Below are 15,788 nucleotides of genomic sequence, written 5' to 3' on the forward strand. Positions count from 1 at the left end.
AAGGGTACTAACTATTAGATTTTACTATTTTCTCATATTCCTGTACATTTAAAATGGGCTAAGATTAAGATATTCAAAAAGAGGTTTTTAGGTTATGAGTAATCTTTAAAGTTACCCACTAAGATTAATATTTATGGCTCATCTAATCATTTGTATATGGTTTATATCATCATTTGTTCCTCCCTAACATATAAAATAAGGAAGCCAGGGGCTGGGAAGGTAGCTCAGTGGTAGAGCGCTTGCCTTGAATGCATGAGGCCCTGGGTTTGATTCCTCAGCACCACATAAGCAAAAAGAAAAAAGTCGGAAGTGGCGCTGTGGCTCAAGTGGTAGAGCACTAGCCTTGAGCTGAAGAGCTGAGGGAGAGTGCCCAGGCCCATAGTTCAGGCCCCGCGACTGGACCCCCCAAAAATTAAAAAACATAAAATAAAATAAGGAAGCCTTATAGTTTTAACAGAAACTGTGTAGTTAACAAAGTCTTAACTCTTTATTCTGCTCCTTTACACAAAGACTTGGCAACTTCTCATTAGTAATGTTTCTATAAACTCTGAAATATACATACATAGTAGCATATGTCTGTTAACATAAATCTTAAATACTTTATCGAACAGTTTTATTACCTGCCAAACAGTCCTAGTTTTAGCATATATAAGCAAATTCCCAAAATTAAATATATTTAAACCATTAAAACTTTTAACAAAACTTAACACTTGCTGCAGTGTTCATTATCACAGGTGCCTTGTATAGAATAATTGAATTCCTCCACCTACACATCTCTTGAACAATAAATATCTGGAATTATTTTGTTTTTGACATGTCATTCTTGACTTTATTCTTAAATGTGTGCTTATGTAAGAAGTACATGGCTCTAAAATTTCATGAAAATTGTTTTAAACTTACTTTTTGTTGAATTGTCTAGTTTAAGAAAATCAATTACACTTTATGTATAAAACATGTTCTATGCTCTATTCAGCATCACGTACTCTAACATTGGAACGATACAGAGAAGATTTGAATGGCCCCTGCGCAAGTATGACAGGCAAATTCCTGTACCATTCCATACTTTTACAAGAACAGATGCTGGAGTGTATGTGACCACAAGGGAACTGTACTGCACTCTTGGTGGGAGTGTAAACTTGTTCAACCACTTTGGAAAGTAGTATGGAGGTTCCTCAAAAGACTCCACATAGAACTCCCCTATGACACAGCAATCCCACTTTTGGGCATTTACCCAAAAGATCACAAACAAGACGGTACTAAAACTACCAGCACAATTATATTTATTGCAGTATTGTTTAAGATAGCTAAGATATAAGACCAACCCCGATGCCCCTCATCAGATAAATAGATCAAGAAAATGTACTATTTATACCAATGAAATTCTATGCCTCCATAAGTAAGAATGGCATCGCCCAATTTGTTAGAAAACGGAAAGACTTGGAAAAAGAAATTGTTAAGTGAAGTAAGCCAAGTCCAAAGAAACATAGGTCCCAGAGTTTCCCTAATTTTTAATAGCTAATATATGTCTGGGATGAGCAGAAAAGGACAAAATCTATACACATATGACCAGATAAGATGTTGTTAAGGGAAATCAATCCCTAAATAGGAACACAAGTGTTTTTTTTTTCTTTATTGCTATTGTTCTAACGTACTTATAACAGGCTATGTGATTTTTTTGTTTCTTTATATGTTCCTCCCCCATGCTATAACCCCTGTTTTCACTGTATTTGAATTTGGTGTGCCCACCTCTTGTATATAAGCTCCTGTAATTTGGGGAGGGGAAGGAAAAAAACAAAATGCTTAAATATGGATTCAGGTTGACCCATTGTAACAATGAGATGCACAAGACACTATGTTGAAAACTGAACTTTACAATTTAGGCAGGGGAACGGGGGAGGGGAGTGTACTTGTAGAGGTTGGCGGGAAGGGACGGTAGAGGGAAAATAAAGGAGGAGGTAACAATGCTTATTAGGAAATGTACTCATTACTTGCTCATGTAAATGTGACCTCTCTGTACAGTATTTTTAAAATAAAAAACATGAAAATGTTCTGAGATGAAAGAGTTTATTTCTTTTATTTTACTCTGATAATATGGTTAACAAAGAAATTAATGCAAAACACTGATATGAAGGCATTTTGAATGAATGTGTGTGTGCACGTGCACGTGTTCTCATGCACTTGCATGTATGTTGGTGTGCTCACAGTTTGAAAAAAGGGCTTAAAAGTCTTGCTAGGCCTTTCCTCTCTAGATTGATGAGCTACTATATGAGCTACATCTCCATTCCTGGCCCTTTGCTAGCTCATTGAAATATTGAAAAATAATCTCATGAATGTATTTTGCCCTGATTGGCTTCCACTGTTATCCACAGATCTCTGGCTCCTGAGTAAATATGCCGAGTAGTTAGGATTACAGTTGTGACCAACCAGCACAAGGCTTTCAGAATAATTTTAAAAGTAGAAGAAAGTTTACTTCGCGGGGGCCTCTTTTATCATCTCCTACTTTTAAAGCATTTTGGAGTTATTATTTGTGAATTTTTTTCGTTTTTTGGATTCTTAAGAAATTAAGTGATGATATTTAAAGTTTAGTACTTTGTAAAATGGATCCTGGAAAAATGGGACAGAATATATTTGTCTCTTTTATAAGCTCAGCTCTGTGCATGATAACCCAATGTCACCAATACTGTGTTGAAGACAAAATGTAACAGAAAACAATCACCTTAGGCAATAATTGCTATGGTATTATTTCTTGGACAATATGAACATTTAATAGAGTGTAAGAGAATGGAGAGATTTTACCTACCTTTTGTGTATTGCTGAAAGACTTTTGGAAACTGACTCATTTCCTTCCTCACAGTGTGTGTTTGGGCCATGCACAAACTGCCTTTACTTACAATTTTTCCCAACACTAAAATGGTAATAACATTAGCATTATAGAAAATGTTATCTTAAGAATTAAGGAAAATAAAACTTGTGAAATACTTAACAAAAACCTCCATGAATGAGTTTTGAGTTTAGCCAGCAGTTTTTTTTAAATACTAAAAAGAATGCAATAAGTATTACAGAAACCATTGCATATAGTGAGCAAACAGAAGTAATGTTATCTATTGATCATGCTCTTTTTCCAAGGAAGCCAGGTGGATTATTTCTCATGCTCTAAATCAAACTTGTTATCTTATGTCTTGATAGTGTAAAAATATCAGGAAAAAATAATGAAGGAATGTTGTAGACTGAGGTGAAGTCCATATGAAAATGTTCAAAACTGATAAAACATAAAAGTATCTGAGCATTATATTGTGTTTTACATCATTTAAGTTACATTGCAAAGTTAAGAAATACCTAGAAGAATGGATTCTCTTTTTGATGTCCTATCATAGGTCCTTGGATGAACTCTTTCCTCATTCTTGTAAAGGCATCATCAGATGAGGGGAAATATATTATTTTTTGTTTGCTTCTGTCCATTTATTCTTCATTTGACATCTGAACTACTTGAGACTGAAAGAAAACAAGGAAATTAGACACGTAGTCTTTGGAAAGAACAATCAATGTGAAATAAATAAAATGCATACAGCCTTGTAAAAGGTCTGACTAAAGTGAGTTATATAGTCTCAAGCATAAACAGAAAATCATTAAGCAATATCATGTTATTTAAAATTGAAAATGATAGGAGTTGCTTAATATTGTTCCTTTCTAATACCTTGAATTAATTATTGATTTTGTATAGAAAGATTGAAGATGAGATTAACAAGAAACTTGATTAAAAGTGGACAAAAGTTCTGAATCGACATGTTCTCCTTAAAGCCCTGAAAATTTCCAGTGGGTTTACAAAGTTCTTTAATACCACTTCTATGCTGGTTTAATTCTTTTTGAGCAGAAGTCATTAGAGAAATGTAACTCAAAATTACTATGATACTACTTCATAATTATTGTAACTTTTGTCAAAAAAATGAAAGGAATCGGGTGTGGTGGTAAAGGCTTTTAATTCCAAGCACTTAGGAGGTTGGATTTAAGTCTAAGGCCAGTCTGGAGTACTGAAGATAATAAAAACCTGCCCTTTATTACCTTTTAACAAAGGTAATAATACTGAAAGTGTGGAGAAAAGGAAATTTTCTACACTCTTCAACAAAATGCAGATTAGTATTCTCCTTGTAGAAAGTAATACGCAGCTTTCTAAAGAACTCCAATGTTGAAATATCATCTGCCCCACCAATCATGTGATTATTTCTCTATGAGTAACTCAAATATATCTGCAGTCCATTGTACTTATCATTCACAACAACAGCCAAGATATAAATCGAAGTTCAGTGTTCAACTACAGACTAATAAAGCAACTGTGGTACATGCACAAATACCTTTTTCTGTTTCATCCTTAAAATAGCAAGAGACTTCTCCCATTAGCCACAACTTACAATGACCTGAAAGATGTATTCTAAATGAAGAAAAATATTGTCTTCTGATCTTTGTAAACACACACACACACACACACACACACACACACACACACACACATCAACATCAAATATTAAGAGAGAAATTTTTAAAAAGTAAAGCAATGTGGAATTGCTGCATTTAGGTCATAATGTAGAAGATAGTACATATATAGGATGAACCGGTATAGAGTTGTAATGTACAATATGAGGATACAGGGGACAAGACTGGCCTTACATGGTTTCTCTTATTTACAATATCTAGTATATGTCTGAGTCAAGCAGAAAAGGTCAGATAAGGTGGTGTTAGGGAAATAAACCCTAAAATATTTATTCATTTTTTTTTCTTTCATGCAATTGTTTCTAACACATTTTTAAAACTATTTATTTGTTGCTTTGTATGTCCCTCTCACACAGTATAACCCCTGCTTTCACTGTATTTGATGTCGGTATAATTTGTGGAGGGGAAGGGGAAAAACAAATCGTTTAAATAGGGATACAGTTGGACCCATTGCAACAATGAAATGTACAAATCGTTATGTCGAAAACGAACTTTACAATTTTGGTGTGGTGGGGAAGCAGGGATGCTTGGGGGGGTGGGGGGAGGATGGGAAGAGATGGAAAAGGGAAAAAAAGGAGGAGGCTACAATGCTTGATAAGAAATGTACTCATTATTTTGCCCATGTAATTGTAACCCCTCTGTACATTATTTTCACAATAAAAAAAGGAATGAAGCTAAGTAAGTAGGAGTTGTTCTTCTGAGTAGGGGTTACTCCTTTTGTTGTGCTTCCTTCAGTAATGGATAAGATGAACATTATTCTTTAAATATACCTGTCTGTTTGCAGAAATAATAACAAACAATATACCAATAATGTTGCATGCTCAATATAGAACAAAATGTCAAATTAAAATACATGATATTATCCTTGGTGTAAACTAATTATTGCAAATAAAGGAAACCATGGGACCTATGTTTCTTTGTCTAGTTTACTTCACTTAATATGATTTTTTTTCCAAGATCTTCCATTTCCTTAAAAATGAGGTGGTACCTTTCTTTCTGATGAAAGCATAGTATTGCATGTACGTATACCTCTCTGGTGTGTGTGTGTGTGTGTGTGTGTGTGTGTGTGTGTGTGTGTGTATGTGTTTGTGTGTGTTTTTCACTTTCTTGATCCATTCATCTACTGAGGGGCATATGGGTTGATTCCATATCTTAACTAGGGTAAATACTACTGTATTAAAACATAATTGGGCTGGTAGCTTTAGTGTGGCCTTGTTTGTGGTCACTAGGGTAAATGCCCAGAAGTGGGATTACTGGGTAATAGGGGAACATTATTGTGTACATCAAGTATAATATTAATAGTTGAGCAGAATTGCTCAATATCTATGTACATAAGACTCTATAAGGTAATTCAAAGTTAAATCAACAAATGTTGATTTAACGTTTTGTTGTTCCTAATATACTACGTGGTTTGTTTTTACCCTTTTGTGTTTTCCCCACCTATGGTTTATTGCCTGAAGACACTGTAATCTGATGCCCTGGGTATTGTAAATATGTTGATCTTAACTTGGGAATGGAAAGAGAAAAAACTAAATGGTGAGACAAAGGACAAAGGAGTAACCTATGAAACTGTGATACTCACAAGACAATATGTTGGAAATAATCTTGGGGGGGGGGGCGTTGGCAGGGAAGAGGGAAAAAATTGGAGAAGGGGTAACAAGTTAGAAAAGAAATAAATTCCTTACCTTACTTGTGTAAGTATAACCCCTCTGCACTTTAACTTAACAACAGAATTTAAATAAAAAATAAAATATATGAGTGCAACAATACAGGAGATAGGAGAGGGGGGAAATACTGTAGTATAGTGCAGTAAAACAGCTGTGGAAACCAGAAATTTTACTTTTACATAGGAAGGAATAAACTAGCACACAGATTTTCAGCCTTATGTGTCATTAAAAAGGGAAAACAAAATGCACAATCAGCAAACCAATAGAGATAAAATAGAAAACTAAGCACGTTGAATGGATGACTTGGACCAAGAATAACAAATAACACAAGCTGGTAAGTTTAAAAAATATTACCCATAATTCTATTAAATGTTGTTTACATCACAATTTGTTAGCACTATAATTCAAATCACAGTTTAATAATATATCATTTTTATAATGTTATTTATTTTTGATTTCTTAATATAGAATGTTTGATATATAATTTTAATTTTAGCAGCTACAGAAAAGAAGAAAGTGAAACTAATTTTAATGATATATTTCATGAATTGTAAAATTGAGAAACATTAGAATTTAAAGAAATAATTTATCACTATTGTTTTATTTCTGTGAATTAATGTAATAATTCAAAGTGTATTCTACACTTAACACTCATCTTAACATCAAATAATAAATTATTGCACATGACTCGGTTTTAAGTGGAAGGATTCAGCACTGCGGTAAAATTCACACCACACAATACACGAGGGAATGACCCCTCTCATCTAGTTTAAGTTGTGGAAATTTGATTTCTACATGAATGTTAAACTCCTGTCTAGTTGACATCTATACAAGTATATAGAATTATATGCATAAAGAGTACTTCAGATGATACTTAAAAGTCATATTCATTAATTAAATTTTTATTATTTTGTACCAAATAAATATTTATAGAGAGACTGAATTTCTGAGTAAAGATGGTGTATGTGGGCCAGATTATGCATATTCAGGCTTATTTTATATTCCTGATATTGTTTCTACAGTTAGATTTAATTTTCCATAACTGGGTGAAGTGTATTATATTGGATATATGAAAGTAATTCTTTGCCATTAATCCTTTGCCAGTTGTCTAATACTAATATAATTTATCCATGTATTAGAAGTAATGGAAATAACAACAGATATAAGCAAGATAAATCAGTCTGAAGTAGAAAAGTATTTTCACCTTTATTTTGATAGCTGGTCCTCTTTTACACTACAGAATATTCTTGGGAAAATGTGCTCCATGCTGGCCACAACGGCAGAATATTATAGTTTGACCTATCATAAGAGAAGGAAGGATGGGGAACCTCCCTTCCAAAAGTCTGCCCGAGAGATGTGATCTGCTTTATGGTGGTTACTTGAAAATGAACATTTTTCACAGTCAACCTTGAAAAGCCATCTTGATAGACCATTTCTGTAAGTGGATTACTACAAAGTTGTTAATGGCTTTGTAAGATTGCCAGATTGCCTCATTTTGAGACAATTTAACAGAAATTTAGTCACCTGTTCTTTGAATCTTTCAGGGAAAAACCAATTGACCCTAGGCCAGGGAATCATTGGGACCCAGAGAAGCTACTACCTTGAATAGTAATCCTAGACCTCTGAAAACACACACACACACACACACACACACACACACACACACACACACACACACACACACACACACACACACTCACACACACATACAAATAAAAAAATCAATCAAACAAAAAATTCCAGTTAGTACAGCCAGTCAGGGCTGGTATCACAGCCTACTTGAAGTCAGGCAAAAAAAGAGAAGCTGAGAGTTATTTAGTTGATAACTAATATATTTTTTATGAGGCCGACTGATATGAGACCCCAGAGAGAGGGCCAGGAAGACTGATCAGAGAAACTAAAATTGGTCACACAAAGATTGGAAAATAAAATTCCTTGCAGAACAAATAAATCATAGTAAGCCTGCACATATAAGAACAAGACAGCAGACCAAATTCCAGAAATGCACATTTTCTTAGAGGTCAGCTTAATGAATTAGCAATGGAAATATTTGAATTCTGAAATATTTGACCACATGTGGAAGAAGGCTGAAGAGAAAGAAAATGCCATCACTCTGTTAGGAGGTCCAACATCACATTAGGAAGTAATCAAGCACAGATTTATAATAAAAAGAGTAAATAATTATTCCAAATGAGGGCTTCATTTGTTTTGATCTAACAGTTCTTGATTTAGGTGCTAGCAATTACCATACAATTTATCCAGTCCCACAACTGAGTTAATATTGACCACAGTAGTCCCACATGAAGGAAAAGAGAAAATTTACAAATGTCTGATGAAATGAGTAGAGGGTGAAGTATTCTAATAATGATATCTGAGGTTTATAAACAGGTGATGAGGTGGATTTTCTTTTCTAAAAATCCCCCATTTTTAGCCTGGTGCCAGTGGCTCACAGCTGTAACCCTACCTACTCAAGAAGCTAAGATCTGAGGATGGCGGTTCAAAGGGAACCTGGGCTATTCTATCTACTGCAAATAGAATGATTTGGTATCCTATGACAAAAGGTTCATATTTGCAGAAACAAATACCAGCAGTGGTAACTTTTTTTCCAGTCCTTGAACTCTGGGCCTGGGCCCTGAACATGGTTGTGCTGGTAGCTTTCATGTGAGCTTGTTTGTTATTTATTGGATTACTGCCAATGAGGGTAATTACTGGGTCTAAAGGGAGATCTATGTTTAGTCTTTTCAAGAAACTCCATACTGCATTCCACAGTGGTTGAACAAGTTTAGTTTCCCATCAACAGTGTAATAGAGTTCCCAATTGGTTACATTCATGCCAGCATTTTCTATTGCTAGTTTTCTTGATAATGGCCGTTCTAATTTCCCTTTTTAGATTTTAATGTTTTCACAGTAGAGTTCCTTCACATTTTTAGTTAAATTAATTAATTCCTAGTTTTGTTGTTGTTTTGTTTTGTTTTGTTTTGTTTAGATTTGATTTTGAGGCTAATGAGGTTGTATTTTGGATTTCAGGTTGGTTCTTCCCTTTGTCGGTAACACAGAAAAACTACTGATTCTTGTGGGTTTTATACTGTGCTACACAGCTGAAGGTTAGCATCACCTTTACTAACTTGAGGGAGGAAGCTATAAGGACTTTTAAATACAGGATCATTTCATCTGTAAAAAGGGATAGTTTTACTTTTTCCCTATTTGTATCCCCCTTTTTTTCTCTTTCCAATTGCTCTTGCTAGAAAGTCCGCTACCATTTTGAAGAGTAGTAGAGAGTGGACATCCTTGTCTCATTCATGATTTTAATGTCTTAATGCTTCCACCGTTAGGTAAATGCTAATTATCTCTATCATAACCATACTCTGTATTATACTGAGGAGTATTCCATGCATTCCTAGCTTCTCAGACTTTTTTAATCAAAAAGGGGTATTGGAGGTTTTTGAAAGCTATTTCTATATCCATATAGATGATCATATGTTTCTCATCCCTGCTTCTGCTGATGGTTTGTGCTATGGTTATTGACAAGAATTTTGAATCAAATTGTATCCTAGGATGATAATTGATCATACCATCTGGCTTTTTTGTTAGTTACTGAAATTGGCTGGTGAGAATTTTATTAAGAAGTTCTGTCTTAATGCTTATCAAAAAGTTCTCTTTCTTTAGTGAGTCCCTATGTGATTTGGGGAAGTGTCTAATTCTATCTTCATAGAATGTGTTTGATAATTCCCTTTCCCTTTCCATTCCATTGAAGAGTTAGACCTGCGTATTATAAGTTCTTTGCAGGACTTAATTTCATGGTAAATTCATTGAGTCCTAGCTTTTTCTGGAATGGGAAGTGGTTTATTGACATTTAATTTTCATTACTTCTTATGTGTTACTTCTTACTTCAGATTCAGTATAGGAAAGCATCAATTTCTCCAGGATTCTCCAGATTATTGGCATAAGGTTTTCAAAGTACTCTCTTATAACATTCTCAATTTTGCTTATATCTGTTGTGTTGTCTCATTTTTGTCTCTAATTTTCTCTATTTGAGTGAGTCCTCTTATTTTTTTATTATGAAAGTGATATGCAGAAGGGTCGTTACAATTACATAAGTAATGAGTATATTTTTTTAAATGTTAACCCTTCCCCATTTTTTCCTGCTTCCCCCAACCCTGACATCCCACTCCCCTAAAGTTGTAAAGTTCATTTCTAACATAGTGTCTTGTGTATATCACTTTTGCTTTGGTTAATCTTTGTCCCACCATTTCTGTGATTTCTCTCCCCTTCCCCAAATCAGATAAACATGTGTTAGACAAAGGGTACAGAAATAAAAAACAGTGAATACAAGGGTAAAAACTAAATAGAAATAACCAAAAACAGCTCACTATACAAGCATCTTGTATCCATTTCTTGGATCTCATTTCGATAAGCATCATTTTATATGGTGATATGCATATTGCTTTTGAGCTATTGTGAATATCGTAGACATATTCTAGTGTTTCCAAAGGAGTGAAAATCGGTGGCCTATGATTCTTTGGGTCTTGCTTGTTTGACTTATTATATTTTCGAAGTGATTCCATTTTCTTACAAATGGGGCAATGCCATTCATTCTGATGGAAGCATAGAGTTTTGTTGTGAACGTATATGACATTTTCTTGATCTCTCATGGCTGGCTCATAGGGGAGCTCTATTGAGGAACCTCCATACTTCTTTACAGAGTATATGAACAAGTTTACATTTCCACCAGTACTGTAGTAATGTTCCTTTTTGGCCACATCCCCACCAGCCCAGGATCTGTTATGTTTAGTTTTCTTCATAGTGGTCACTCTAACTGGGGTGAGGTGGAAGCTCAATGTTGCTTTGATTCGCACTTCTTTTATGGCCAGAAATGTTGCATATTTCTTCATGCGTCTATTGGCCATGCATATTTCTTCTTCAGAGAAGTCTCTCTTTACATTTTAGCCCACTTATTAAGAGAGCTGTTATTTCTTTGAGGATTTGTTTTTATTTGGGGGGGGAGTTAACTTTTGGGGGTCCAAATATATTTGAGATATGAGGCCATAGTGTGTTGCAGAGCAAGTAAAGATCTCCCAAACTGCTGGCTTTTTTATTTACTTATCTATATAAGTTCTCTTCTTAGTCAGATTTGGTATGGTTGTGTCAAGTCTGTTAATTTATTTAAAAAACCAACTCTGTTTTTTTTGTAATTCTTTCTATGTTTTATTTTGTCTATTTATTTCCGATTTTTAAAAATTTGTTTCTGTCTACTGCTTTGGGTTAGGGCTTGCTCCTGTTTTCAAGTAGTTTGAGGGACATAATTAAAATATTTATTTGGGATTTCCCCAATTGCTTCATGTAGGCACTCAGCGCTATAAATTTTCCTCTAAGTACTGCATTTCCTGTGTCCCAGAGAAGCTAGTATTTTGTGTGTTCTTTTTTGTTAAATTCCAGAAACTTTCAGTTGTTATCTAATCCCTTCAGTGTCCCACTGGTCATTCAGCAACGTGTTATTCAGTCTTCATAGGTTTGACAATTTTTTTTTGCTTTAGCTGTTTAATTCTAAGTTTATTATGTTACAGTCTGACAAGATATGGGAATTCAATTAATTTTTCTTTCAATTTGGACAGAATTTCTGAGTGACATAGGATAGGTTCTATTTTGGAGAATCTTCCATGAGCTGCTGTGAAGAATGTATATTCTGATGATGAATGTATATTCCGTAGATGTCTGTTAGGGCTAGGTGGTCAATGTAGTTATTTAGGTCTGCAGTTTCTTGGTTGAATTTTTCCTGGATAGGTCACTCATGGATGACAATGATGTGTTGAGATTTATTTTTATGTTAAGTAATATTTGATTGATGATGTGGAATGCTCCAGGATTAAGGGCATTGATATTTAGACTTGTTATATTCTCCTAATTGAGAGTTGTCTTTATCAATATGTAATGTCTCTTTGTACTAATTTTAATTTAATTCTATTTTATCTTATGTAGTAATTCTACTGCAGCCTGTTTATGGTGTCCATTTGCTTGAAAATTTTCCTTCCAGCCTTTCAATTTGAGTATGTGTTTGTTTTTGTCAATAAAATATGTCTCTTGTAGATGCTAGATGGATGCGACTTGTTTTTTGTTACTACTATTTAATCTATGTCTTCTATTTGGAAATTTAAGTCCATTGATGTAGAGAGCTAAGACTGAGAATTGCCTGATAAGTCCTGCTATGTTATACATCTGCTGTTAGGAGCTGTGCCTCATCTACTCTTAATATATTTACTTTGTTCTCTCATAGGGAGCATTTTACGTAATCAGTTCCTGTTCTTCTTGATCTTCTCTATGTAGGATATATTTGATTAACTTCTATCCTGCTGATTTGGTGGAGATACATTGTTTTAAGTTGCTTTGTAATGAAATATTTTTATATTTCCTTTAAATGTAAAGGAGTTGGCTTGAGACCGTATTAATGATTGGTAGTTGTTTACCTTTAATGTTTGTTATATATCATGCCAGGCTCTCCATTTTTGCCATATCAGCTAAAAAATCTGTATTTAATATCACTGTATATTCTTTATAAATAATCAGTCTTTTCTCTGTAGCAGCTTTAAGAATCCTTTCCTTGATCCTTAATGATCCTCTAATGGATTATGATGTAGTGGTTGATTGTTCAGTGCTAGCATTCTCCGTTTGTTGTTCTAAAAGTTTCTCTTTTCTTCAGAAAGGCAAAAGCTCCATTTCTTTCTTTTCCACTAAGAAGTAGAAGCAAAAAAATGAGTGAGTCAATAGAATCCAAACAATTTTACTTACATTAAGCATTTGTTGTTAACTCAGATTGTGATTAAGATTTGGTTTCTGGTTAAAAGGGGTTGAGAATAGAGTAAAGAAATGGATTAAACTTGTGATTCACGCCTATTATCCTAGCTACTCAGGAAGCTCATTTCTGAGGATCACAGTTCAAAGCCATCCCAGGCAGGAAAGTCTGTGAGAATTTTATCTCCAATTAACCACCAGAAAACAAGAAAGTGGTGCTGTGTCTCAAGAGGTAAAGTGCACACCTTGAGTTAAAGAACTCAGGGATTGTGCCCATGCCTAGAACTCAGGGATAGTACCCAGGCCCAGAAATGATGCCCCACTACCAACAAAAAGGAAAAAAATGGGATAAATGTTTAGTAAATTTGAACTTATTTTAGGTTCTAGGAATTCAGGAAAAGATATTAGAAATACATTGTACTTCCATTATCACAGCTTTTCCTGAATGTTCCAGTTAGGGCTCAGATTAGAAAAATAACAAAATATTGAGCAAACTATTTTAGGAAAGATGAGTTGAATCAAAGAAGGGATTAATAAATCTAATATATTTGTGTGGCTTTTAGAATCCAAATGCAATTGGTTCTAGGGTTAGGGTTACTTTTCTAATTTATGAACTAATGAATTAAAGGCCCAATTCTTTCATTCTTACAAACCAAGACAGTCACGATTTTGAAAACAAATTTAATTTTCTACCTGAAAATGTGTCTTAAAATAGTTTCCAACCAGGATTAAAGAATAGTGAACAGGGTGTCGTTTATTAAAATTAGGTAAGTTGATGATAAAGTTTTCAAAAATATCCAAACACAATGGATAAAAACTCAAACATGTTATTGGGAAAACAGATATTCTACTTGCTCTAGCCGGGAAATTTGTGTGTGTGTGTGTGTGTGTGTGTGTGTGTGTGTGTGTGTGTGTGTGCACCCACCACAGGTCTTCAAATCAGGCCTGGGTCTTGTCATCAGCTTATTCTATGCAAGTATGGCACTAAACTTCGTAGCCATAGGTTTTCTTCTGGCTTTTTAGTAGTTAATTTGAGATACATATCTCATAGATTTTCCTGTCAGGACTTAATCTTCTGATCCCCAGCAATCCTTGTGTTAGTGTTTCTGTGAGTGCTACCACCACAAAGTGACAGTTCATTAAACTGGGAGCAATATGTAGTACTTTTACTGGATACAAAGTAACCGGTTCATTAATGTGGAAGTAACAGGATCACATTAGATTGCCTTCAAACACATTGTTATAATGAGTTTAACTAAAGCCAAAAACATAATAAAAAACTATTAGCCACAATGTATGAAGTAGCACATATTGATGATGTAGAATATGTACAATGAATTAAATCCTGAGTCAAAAGTCTTTGCTGGGTTTGCAGCAAAGAAATAGAGAGTCATTGAAATGAAGTCCAAACTGGAGGCCTGTAGTGAGCAGCAGAGCATCTGCTTAGTGTGTGTCCAACCCCCAGGACCATAAAGGAGTAGAAGAAAGTGAAAGTGTAGGAGAAAGAGGAAAGGAAAGGATGAGGAAGGGGTAAGAAAGGAGGAAGGGCATAGCAGGAGGGAGAAAAGGAGGGGAGAGGGAAAATGTAGAGGGGAGGAGAGAAGCAAGTGGGGTACATTACCCTGGGGAAGCGGAGCAGGAGAGGAGGCAGGAGGAGGAAGATAAATGCAATATAACAACAAGAATTGTTGGAAAACGTTTTGCATATGTGATCTGCATGTGCATGGCAGGATTAATTTCTAATCAGAGAGAGATAGCACAGTGACAATATGCGTATTTACTTGTTGCTCGGTTATTTTATTCATTCTTCAGTGAGAAATTCAGATGAAATCCTGAGTTTGGTGTTTTACAGAACACGTCAGAATTTCTTTTTCATGAATCAAACATGGGAAAGAACTAAATGCAACCTCCCTTAATTCAGAAAGACTTAGTGGATGCTTTTCGGTTTTTTTGTCTTTTATGTGCCAGTTGTTCAGTGCTCCAAGGCTGTGCCCTGGAGCCCTTTCCAAGTCCCCATGTGAGCATCCATTCCTGTAGTCTCTGTGGTTGTGGGTGCCTCTTCAGATCACCCATTGAGAAGTGTGGCCCCTTCCCTTGCAGTGGATGTGCAGTGAGTGTATGTGTGTGCATACTCCCCAGCATTGTCAGATGAGCAGCGCCCACCCTGCCCACCTAACTTCCTAGTCTCATTTTTTCCATTTCACCCAGGAGCTGGCAGCCATGGGGCTGGAATTGAGTCCACTGATGCCCTCTCCTCCATTTGTGCTGGTACTGCTCTGTAGTGGTCCTGGGTGCGAGTGCCATCCCAGGGAGACTCTGTTATTGGGTCACTGCCTACACCCATGGGTATGGGGTGGGGGGACACTATGTTTGTACACTGTACAGTCCATGTGAGAAGGAAGGCTGGGCCTTGGGGCCAGGCAGCGCAACCTTGGTTCACCTCATCAGTCTTTAAGTTCATCTGGGGACTGGAGCCATGTGCTAGCCCCTCTGCCAGTGGGCTTGTGAAAGCTGCAGAAGCTCAGCAACTTGGATCCCCTTCATCATCTCTATAGGCCTCCATTTTCTGGTCCCTGTGGACTGGGGTACAGGGCCATCCCTGCATATGCCCATCACTGCCAGAGGAACCTGGACTTGCACAGTATTAGCTGCAGCACCGGGGGCACGAAGCCCCTTTGGGTTTGCTGTGTAACCTCCTCCGTCGTCCTTCTGGTCCACATGGGCTCAGCTCTGGGTGCCATTCCAGGGATGCTCTTTTTGGAGTCAATGGCTCACCCTCTACCATCGTTGGTCTCCAAAGCAGGGGAATGGATTTGGCCTTGGCAATGTAGGCTGCACAGGTGGAAAGCAG

The 15,788-nt window shown here is 35.9% G+C and overlaps 1 non-coding gene across 1 annotated transcript; it reads left to right on the plus strand.

The window, feature by feature from the left end:
* The first annotated feature begins 960 nt into the window (after positions 1–960).
* Positions 961–1,067, plus strand: LOC122123434. Its single transcript, XR_006150393.1, has one exon. It is a non-coding gene; the product is annotated as a U6 spliceosomal RNA (small nuclear RNA).
* Positions 1,068–15,788: the final 14,721 nt, after the last annotated feature.

Source organism: Dipodomys spectabilis, unplaced genomic scaffold, assembly GCF_019054845.1.
Source record: "Dipodomys spectabilis isolate Male_0828 unplaced genomic scaffold, ASM1905484v1 ptg000228l, whole genome shotgun sequence".
Lineage (NCBI taxonomy): Eukaryota > Metazoa > Chordata > Mammalia > Rodentia > Heteromyidae > Dipodomys > Dipodomys spectabilis.